The 10,676-nt window shown below is 47.0% G+C and overlaps 1 protein-coding gene across 1 annotated transcript in view; it reads left to right on the top strand.

Moving 5' to 3' along the window:
• The first annotated feature begins 6 nt into the window (after positions 1–6).
• LOC146591748 (uncharacterized) overlaps positions 7–10,676 on the top strand; it is a 34,985-nt gene continuing 24,315 nt past the window's right edge. Inside the window, exon 1 of the mRNA XM_085312195.1 lies at positions 7–45. The gene's annotated coding sequence lies outside the window, so the exon portion shown is untranslated. The remainder of the gene's footprint in view (positions 46–10,676) is intronic.

Raw genomic sequence — 10,676 nt, 5'->3', positions numbered from 1 at the left:
TAATGCTGCGCTCGCTGCTCGCCGGCTGCTTTTGCGCGCACCCAGGTAAGGGCTGGGCGGGCGGGCGGCACCGCGCTCCTCCGGGGAGCGGAGCGGGCTAAGGAGGCGCTTCGCTTTCTCGCAGGAACACGCTCGCTTTGCGGGAGGAGAGGGGCAAAGGCTTGCGAGAGGACAGCCGGAAAGACGGCAGCCTTGTGACTCGGGGCGATCTGTCTGTGCGCGAAGGCAGGCAGGCAACGGGGCTGAAAGCTTCAGGGGATTTAGCGTCTGGGCAGATGTCAATGCAGACCGCGCTCGTGCTCTCCCAGGGGGTTGTCCTGGTTTCGACTAACGTGAGGAAGGTCAGATCTGTCCTTCAGCCCTGCAATTTTGTCGCATACTGGCAAGGATGTAATTCCCTAGGCTGATGTATCCCCAACAAACCAAAGTTACCCAGCGTTTGAGAGATTTTAGTCTCTCTTCCTCCTGTTCAGTGAAGATGAGGCGACCAAGGCAGGGAAGGCATCTTTGAATCTGCAGCAGATTAGATGCAACTGTGGAAGTTTGTCATCAAAGTAACTGGTGTGGCCCCACCTGTCTGAGTCTTTGCTGAGCCTGCTCTTTCAGTTCTGATGGGTTTGGTATATCTTACATCTTAGCAAGTTCTTCAGGCTTCACGACTGCAAGATCAGGTAGCAGAACCCCCTTGTCAGCCTTGTTTACCAGCAGCTTGGCTTGCACCAGTTGGAAACTAGGGCTGCGGTTTCTGTCCCTGTTAACAACATTGCACTGGATCAGTTTGCTTTGCCCGGAGGTGGCTGCAGGCAGAGCTTGCTAGGCTCTAAGCAGGTTGGGCTAGGCAACAGTGGTATAGCTAAAATGCTGCAAAGCATCTGCTGGAGCCATTTGTGCTCCCCAGGGTCTCAACTTCCTACCTGTAAGCTCACCCCTGTGTCTCTGAACTGTTGCAGTGCAGGCAGCTCCTCAGACTGCCACTGGCTGCCATGTCCATGGGCACATGCTCTGTCATCCACTGCTGAGAGCTCTCTTCCAGGCTCTCCCAGTCAGGAGGGTTGGGGGAAGCTAGTGTGAGCTGAAGCCTCTTACATGCCCTTGTTGGTGCTCTGCGAGCCAGGGTTGCTGAAGCACATGGCTGTGCCCACGTTTAGTTTGGAGACTGCATTTACCAACAGTACAAAGGGCTGGCTTGAAAAGCTGCTCTAATGCAATGCGTCCAGGAGAGCACTCCAGCCCTGCTGCCAGATGTGGAGTGTTTGAAGAGATGCTACCTTACAAAACTGCGGAGGCAGCCTTTTTCTTTTTTCCCTGCTTCTGGGGATAACTTGGCTCTGAACTTGTGTCCCTACCCTCCCCCCCCCACCCCAAATACAGCACAAGCCTTACAGCAGAGTAAGGCGAGAGGGGACTTGCCGTGCCACAGGGCAGCATCCCTCAGCACCCGAATGGAATTACAGCCACAGATATAGGTGGAGCCCATGGCAGGAGAACAGACATATCACACAGGGCATTCAAGAATCAGAGAGAAATTGAGCTGGAGTTTCTCCAAGTAGAAGACCAGGATGGAGCTTCCTAATCATCTTAGCTGCAAGGAGACATCAAATACTGTGTCCTGACTTGGGCCATGTCTTGAACTCAGAAAGAGCCAAGAACTTGCATTTTCTTGCAAGTTTCATGGCAAGAACTTTAAAAATGCATCTCCAAATGCAGCTTGGGAGAGAGAACGCAAACCAGATACCTCCTTAGCTCCTTGTATCATCACTGCTTTCGTAATGAGCAGCTCAGTGGCCAGGCATTGCAGGCTGAGAGAAAGCAAGTGAGGAATGATGAGAGAGGAGAAGGGAACACAGCCCAGCAGCACAGGGTGAGAATCGAGTACTGCAGAGACAGAAAGGAAATCTGAGGGCTAAAACAAAAAGAGCAAAAGCAGGTACCCATGTGCTCCCCCATGAGAAGAGATGGAGATGGGATAAGGGGATTACAAGGAGGTCCTGGAGGATAGATATGGACTAGTCCAGCAATACTAGTGGGACCCCTTCAAGTCTCATATCAATAGGATGTGGGGCTATCCAAGGCAAAACAGCCACCGCATCACAAGTGAACATTTTTGGAGTGGCAAATTTTAGTCAGGGGTCATCAGATGCAGTAGGCTGGATCTGACCCTGCTTTTTGCAAGAGTTGTTGGAACAGAGGGTGCTCTGGTGGCAGGACACCTTGCATCAGCAAGTTCAGTCTACTGCAGCAGCAGAGCTCTGCATCACCTACCCCTGCTTGTCATCCTACTAAGCTCCTTGTATGGCCCTAGGAAAGCCAAAATGACAAGAATCCTCTTCTCTCTCATTGCCACCATGAATGATTTCAGACCTACCCTCTGGGGAATGCCACCTGCCCATTGCTACCCTGTGCGAGCTGAAGGCTCTCCAGGGTTTTGCCTGGGGACAGCAAAGACCACACATAACAAACAGGTTAATGGCTTAAGTGACCTTTCTGACAGGATTCATGAGTTGCTCTGACTTCAGCAGAAGCACTGGGATCTTAATTGCTCCAGTCTGTAGAGCCATAGGACAACTGTTTATCCAAGCTTATTATAGGCAATAAAACCTGAATTACTACATAGCAGGGATGGAACTTGCTCCCCAGGGATGACAGCTAAGTGCCTCATGTCTGCTAATACTTTTCTGGCAGAATACCCCAGTGTGATATGCCATGGCTTGCAAATCAGACTGTCAAGGAAAGATCAAATTTGACAGTTTTGCTAAGGTATAGAATATTTATTTCCATCACTGTCAGCTCAGGTGCATTAGCAAGCTGTGTACCAAGTGACCTCTGTGCTATTTTGCAGGTCTGATCGTGAATTACAGAGAGAAATAACTATATAGATTCTTGCTGTAAAGATACCAGCCTGTGTTTCCTTCTGCCACACTCCCAAATGAAGGAATGTATCAGCAGTTATTACGGGTCTTCAAAATATCAATGGGACAAAAGTAGTGACAGCCATTAAAAAAATCTCACTCCTAGATTGTAATATTTGGGAAAATTGCTGCCAAATACCCAGTTCCACAGTGGCACTTCATCCTTCCTGGGTTCTCTTAAGCTAAAAGGAGTCCACTATTCTCCTGGTTAGTGCAGGCCTGTCCTCTCTCCAGCTCCAAGATGACTTGTGGACAGAGGCCCCTCTCTAGAGGATACTCTTCTGCAGAGTTCCTGATGCTTGAACCTGTGCAGCTGGATCAGCTGAGGTATGAAGTGACCTCAAAAACACAAAGTCTTGACCCACTGTCTTCCCATGCCTGATAGGCCAAGTTCACCTTGCATGCTCAAAAAGGCAAAAGGAGAAGATTCCCCTGCTTGGAAAGGTTTGTGGGCAACACAGATGGGTTTCTGAATTCACTGACAGCTAAGCTGCTGGTGTTTCCATTAAGGGAGGGCAACAGCAGCACTGAGAGAAAAGTTGTAGATAAAGGTTTATTTTTGTAGTTTATTTCCCAGGCAAGGAGGTCAGAATACTTTTGCAAGCCTATTTCTTGTCATTTCTTCTGGAAAGAACTGCTACCATCTCTGAATCTGCAGTTATCCCAGCATCCACTCCCAGCAGATTCTTGGTGGGGACAGCAGGGGCAGCTCAGCTCTATAGGACAACTCAGCCACTATTTCCTTTATTTCAGGTTTTGAATCTTTCCCCTAAATGGGCATTCTTCCACAGAGAATGATTATGAAGGACTTTAGCAAGAGCTGTCACCTCCGACAGCCTTACAGAACAGCATGGTAGGTGACTGGCATAGCTGAGGCCCCCAGGAACAGCTGTGTTCCAAATTAGTCAAGACCTAGGCACGATCCTAGTGCACTGAAATGGCCCTTGGTCATGTTTTCCCTTTTAATTAGATATCTAAGGAAATTAGTTGCACAGTAGGTACAGAAAGAAGTTGATGCAGTTTTTTAGCTAGCACCACGCACAAGGCCAGGGCTGGCTTTAAAATGGGTGATTGCCAGCATGCATAAATAACTGTAATAATCCAGGTGATCTGCAGGGCCCTGATGTGCCCCAGGACTTTCTGCCAGAGGTCACTAATCTATCAGACTTGTCACTCTTTCAAAAGCTTCACAGGTCACTTAGACTGAATGGAAGCAAGCTGTAAAACTGTCAAGTGGCCTCTACTTGGAAAACCATTTCCTCTTTAGTTCACCCAGTTATATCCATTTGTAAACAGTCAATCTCCCATCATCCACTCATTGCTACTAAAATGCCTGAAAACAGCTATCACTGTCTCCTCTAAAACATACACATTTAAGCTATGAATGACTCTTCAGAGAGAATCCTTGAACTCAGTTATCATTTGCTCAGCAGTTATTTCGTATTGGATTTATCATTACCTGATGCAGCTGTAGGGGGTCTATAGCACTTCTGGTCCCATTATGTTAAACTATCATCCATAGTAACTCCACACATTTACCAGTAGAAAGACCAAAAAGCACTTTGTAACCAAAGGACCTGAGAACTTTGTGCTTTCTGTGCAAGGACTGTACAAGATTAAAGCTTTGTCATAACTATTCCTTTTCATTCAACTTTTCAGTGAATGAAGCCATATTTGTACTCCCATGAAATCCACGTGTTTTTCAGTTCTCAAGCTGGAAAAAACCAAAATCCTGAAAATGAGGTCTCTTGTGTAAATATTCACAACCTCCAGTTGGGAATGTGGTCCTCAACAAAAGAGGCCTTGAAAGTGACAGTTCCAGTAGTAAAACCCATTTCTAGGGCAGTGATTTTCACATTTTCCACAAATTTCTGCCTATGTAGATGGAGGCTGTAACTGGTACATCAAGAAGGGGGCCATGAGACCTTCTTATAACCTCCCACAGAAACATATTTGACTAAAAGTTGTCCTGACTGTTAGGAAGTCCTTGCTGAGCTGGGGCAGCTCAAGAGCCCTATGGAGCCCCTGTACACTGGGGCAGATGAGCACAGCTTTGGGGAAGCAACCTGTCTGCAGAGCCTTGGTGCCAGCCAAGCAGCCCCTCCAGCATCACCAGGCCCATGAAACATCAGGAGACAGGGAAATCCTCACCCCATGGAAGTCAACGACAAAGCCTGGTGGAGATAGATTTCCATCCTAGCAGAGCAATTGGGAGGGAGAGGGTGGTTGCTGGTTCCTTTGATGGTATAAGAGTGATATGATTCTTCCAGGTACTAGGTGTCCTGTCCATACAGCTCCCCATGGCCACAGGACTATGCCAGACACAACCATTGCCCCCCTAAGAAAATAATGTGTCTTCTGCACACTGCATCAGGGCTGCTAATGGGCTAGAGCCAAGAATGAGGTGCTAACGCAGCCCCATAATCCAGCCGCACCCTCGGCACATATGGTGGAAGAGTCAGCAGCAAAAAAAATGCTTATTGTTTCAGAAAGGAAGTGACCCTTTCTCTCTTAAATGGTGGGAAATTGAGACCTCATCGTTAGCAAGAAAAAAATTCCCTCTTTGCAGTAAAAGGGAAATACCACCTGAGCTGTATTGCCCCAGAAGTATTAGAGAACACTTAGCAGGCGACAGAAAGGGAGATGCTTCGTAAAGGAAGGAAGGAAAGTGAGGGAATGCAAGGACTGAATGGCAGAGGCAGTCTTTCACTTAAATCATCAGCTTGACTCCCATCCACTAGTTACCGCTGCCTAATAACGCTTCAAAAGACTATACAGAGCGATCATCTCTCCCTGTGCTCAGTCCCATCACAGAGCCTGTCCTGACCTCATAGCACTGAATCCTGACACAGCTGGAGCCAGGCAGGGTACACCAGTCCTCTACAGAGTCCTGAGAACGCCCTTCTGGGGCTTAGCTAGTGCATCTTGCTTCCCATGCTCAAGATGAAGCCTCAAGATGAAGCATACTAGTAGGAATGAAGGGTTTGACTTGTCTTCCTTTGCAGGGCAGCTCTGCTTGCTTAGACGTTTTCTTCCAGCAGTCACTGGTGATGCCCACTCTTGTGCTCTGTCCCTGTGCCACATTAAAGTTTTAGAGTGCTGGAGTTAAGTTAAGAGAGGGCTGTGTCTCCTGTATTGCACAGGAGCAGGGAACAGAATGGACTCTCCAAGCAGGTTTAGACTGGTCACCTTGTGCCTCTGCCTGGGACTGCAACCCTCAATGACCCTGATGGCACCACACACAGGTTTGCTGCGCACACGAACCTTGCAGCAGCCCTGGTGACAAGCAGAGGGCTGCAATGGCTCTAATGCTTCCATCACGCACTAGTATCACAAAGGCAGGTGGAGACAAGCAGAGGTTTGACCCTAACTGGGCCAACCACTGTGCACAGATTTGACACATACTTCCCATACCAAACCGCCTACAAACCAGGATGAACATTTTGAAAAAACGGGTGGACACACGGGACCGAAGCAGGGAGAGCAGCGCAGAGCGGCATTATTGCTGACACGATTAGCAGGATTTGTACTATACCAGCTGCTCGGAGTCCTGTGCTGCCACTGCCAGCGCCTGTCATCCCACTGCCAGCTCGACCCCTTCCATCATCTGTACTGCTATTAGCCAGATACATCTAAGGGTCCTGTGCAGTGATGCACTCTTGAGTCAGTGTAGCAGAGGCCAAGGCCTGCTCTTGGGGATCTAGCAGAGCTTAACAGGGCTTGCATGGAAAGAACAGCCAGTGAAACACTGCTTTAGGTCTCCTTTCTCCCTGCCCACCAGGCATAGTTATAAAATAAGAAGCTAGGCCTGGATTTTGAATGGTCTGAGGCTTGGGGAATTGAACACAGGCCTTGGCTCTCTTCACTGGAAGGGTGGGAGCTTCTGCAGGAATTGGACCTGGGCAGGAGTGGGAATGCCTGGGAGCTTGCTCAAGTGTCTCTTGCATACAGCTTATTTAGAAAAAGCTGCTTGAAAGAAATTTCATGCTTTGACATTCATCCTCCTCCCTTAGATCAGAGATCTCTATATTAATGCACTCGGCTCTGTCTGGCAGCTGGTGGTTATTGTGCAACAGGAAAAATGTACTTAGAAAAGGACACTTGAGATTTTAAACTAAGACTCCAAGGACAGGGAAGGAAGACTTGGGGCAGCAGCTGATGTGAGGATATCCACCTTTGAAGGACTTGAGCATCTCTGCCAGGCTTTGTTAACTGCCAACAGAGAAGCATCCTAGAAAGCAGTTTGGAAGTGAAGCAAAGGGAGGTTCTGGAGATTTAGCTGGGACACATCTATTACTCTCACTCCTTATTAGTTACCTTCAGCTATTAGCTAGGTCCCTGTTACCACCTCCCCATGAGATGGGAGGCAGTCTTACCCTCCAACTCTGCAGGCACAGGAAGGCTGGCAAGTTGCTCAAGGTTGTACACATCTGTCACTGTCTGTTTGTTAGAGACTTGCATTACAGCCCAGGGAATCCTGTTTTATCTCTGCTGTGATTACAGAGCCATATAACCCCTTGAGACAGCTACTAAGCAAGTAGCACAAGTCAAATTGCAACAGCACTTGGCCTGGCCGTGCATTTCCAGAGATTCTGCAGGCAGCAATATTGGTTCTTAAGCATGCACACACACCTCCACTCCCTCCAGCACTGCTGCACCAAGGTCCCAGCCAGCTGTTAGAAAGCAAAAAAAAGCCCTGGCTGATTTCCCAGGGAGCAGCAGTGTCAAACCTGGCTAGCCTCCAGCACAAGTAAATAGATTTTACCAACCTTAATGCCACCCTTCAGCTCACTGAAGCTCTTCTTCACACCTTCTTTCAGAAGCCTCCACACAGCATTGTAACCTTACCTCTGCAAGGCATTCACTCCCATACCACCATCCCTGCTTTGCTATGGATGGTCCTCCAGTGTTGTTGTACGAACCACTTAGAAGCTTGTGTGAACTAGAATCATCTGACACAACCTCTGGTAGGTTCCCTGGAAATGAGCTAATTTATAGCAGCTGAGGGTCTGATCTGGCCCATTTGTTTTTGTAGCTGCACAGATGAGCTTCAATTCCACCCTTCTGGTGCTTGCTGGCAAAGTGCTTGAAAGAGCACTTGTGTGTGCCTCTTTTGGGATCTGTAACAGGACTGATCTGCTTGTTGGAAGAACCATGGTTTAGAGTGCATAACCCAGCTGATAAGAAGAAAGAAGAGACTATTCTGTTAGTGAGGTGAAACAAGAACTTGAGTTTCAGGTCACTACCTTAATCATTGGAGGTCTCTCACTGTAGTATAGGTGACCTCACTCACCATGGGAATTATGATTGAATGAATGAGCTGGAGATGCCTAAATGTGTTGCAAAACTGTGCTGTCCTTTGTGTTGTTTCCAAACCTGTGGTAGTGGGATGATAACATTTTGTGTTATCACAGGGTTCTGGGAGGATTAATCCCCCCAAATGCTCAAACACTGTGGTTACCAGGACCTGTCACTACCTTGGTCAATGGTTTGTAGCCTATAACTGATGAGCGACCAACTACTGCAAAAGCATTCTGTGTTGCTAGTGGCCAAGGAGGCTGGGAGAGTGAAGGACCATGATTTCACAGCACAAAACTTTCTCAGTGCTGGAGTCAGTGGCATTCAGGACACCCTCTCGTGAGGGGTCAGAGACTATTTCTCCTCATTTGTTTATTTTTCCTCCTCCCACCAAACTTTCTGGTACACAACTTGGCTTTTGTAGTCATCAAAAATATGAATTAAGGCACCCAACATCTCCTTCTGTAACCACAGAGACCTCATTTTAATATGTTGCTTCCTGATTTCAGACAAAGAAATATTTGTGTAGGCCAGGGTGAAACCGGTTAAGCAAGAAAAAAAAAGGCAGATTGAAAGACAGTGAGAGAATCTCCAATGAAATGCAAGCATGGCATGATTAATAAATGAAGGCAATCAGATGTCTGTGGGAAAGGACTACCACTGCATACAGTCATTTCTGGTGAGAATGGCAGCTGCATCATTTGTTCTTAAAAAGAAAATGCAGCACAACAGCTGCTTTCTAGCCGGCTCCCAGTGGTTTTTTTAGCCATTTGTGCCATTTGATGTGGTAAGACCATCAGAATAGCCTGTTAAGCTTTCATTTTTTCATGCAATTACGATGCTTTATCTCTAGAGCAGAGGTGTTGGAGGAGGTGTTTGGGCCTGGGGAGGTGACCCTTTTCACTCCATATTAATAAAGATGCTCCTCCCCCAGGCCTCTGGAATCACTGACGGTGTTTTGCTGGGCATGAAGCAGCAAGCCAGGCTCCCGATTGCTTGTCTGCAGTTCAGGGACCAGCACCTTCATCCCGAGAGGATGAAGGGGGGCTGCCCAGCCCAGCGCAGGCAGCTCCTGAAAAGTTTTCCCCTGTCATTTCCACAGGGAAAAGTCTTTCTCTTGTGCTCATCACAGCCATGACTGCCCCAGACATGGCTTCTCACAGTGGAGAGACGCCTGTGAATGCCACCAAGGGAAGCAGGTGCAATTCTTTATGTTGCTAGAGGGTTAAAAGCTGTGTGTATCCAAGTCCCATCAAAAGCCCGTCAGGTAGGATTCTTTATCTCCCTCAGCCCCTTTGCAAATCCAATGTAAAAGATTAAACCTATGGCTGCCTATGAATGGTCAAGGGCATCTTTCAGTGGTATCCTAAGAAGGTCTTAACATAAGATAGAAAGAATTTAAATAAAGTAGAAAATGGTTGTAATAGCTTGGTGTTAATGAGTCAAAAAATCTCCATTGGCTGTGGACGTTGCCATGAGTTAAAAATCTGGAGGAAAGAAGGCAGAGAAAGGGCTTATTTCAGAAATAGAGTTTTGTGGGTTCATCAAAGGAGGGCTGGGTGACGGAGCTCCCTTTGCTTTACTTCCAGCCACAGGTCCCCTCTCTACTGACTTTCAAATGGTTACATTTCCAAGTATGAGTTTCTGAAGCAGCTGCTCATTTGATGTCAGGCAAAAAGGAAGGAAGGTAGGAGGAAGGGAATGAAAGGAAACGAAGAAGGAAGTAAGATATCCTGAAAAGCAAATGCACTATAGCCCTTTGATGTGTTCTGGGTCAGGCAGTAAGGAAGAGAAAGATATTAGAGCAACAAGTTTTGTATAGCAGCAATTCATGGTCCCAAGTCCTTGAACAGATGGATTTGGATCTGAGATTTGCAGTTTGCTAAGGGATGGAGGTGGGGCTTTCACACTGGCTCTCTGTGAACCTGTCTGGGCTGTGAAATATTGAATTAAAAAAGGAAGGAAACCTGAGGTCTGATCTTCAGCTCATGCAACTGAGCCTTTCATCCAGAGGCTGTTCTATAGATCATCCACGTCACTGTGTGAAACAGCTGTGATGAGGAAACAAATCTACTTTGTCTATATGCAAAAACCCTAATAAATAAAGCTGTTCCCATACCCTTTCTCTTTACAAGGAAGGTAGGACTTAATTTAAAGAAATGATTTCATAGTTAAAACCATACAGGGAGTGAAAAATATCTACAATGCCTGGTTTTATTTTCCTATGAGTACCTGGTTTTCATCACCTGCCTGTATGCAGTGAATACTGCTAACTAAACAGTTTACAACTTACTTGATGCAACCCAAAATTCACTCAAGTCTGTAGAAATCCAGATTTAGTTTTGCCCTTTTCTGCTGTTTCACAATAAATTTAATCAGAGGAAATATTTTAGACTTAAGGTTTATCATGCTGAAAGAACATGTGCTCCTCTGCATCTGCACACATGAAATCACTGGAAAGTCATTTAA

The sequence above is a fragment of the Rhea americana genome, unplaced genomic scaffold, assembly GCF_003343005.1.
Source record: "Rhea americana isolate MKP2758 unplaced genomic scaffold, rheAme1 scaffold_36, whole genome shotgun sequence".
NCBI classification, from domain to species: domain Eukaryota; kingdom Metazoa; phylum Chordata; class Aves; order Rheiformes; family Rheidae; genus Rhea; species Rhea americana.
Note: the sequence above shows the minus strand (reverse complement) of the source record. Positions and strands in the feature narration are given on the sequence as shown.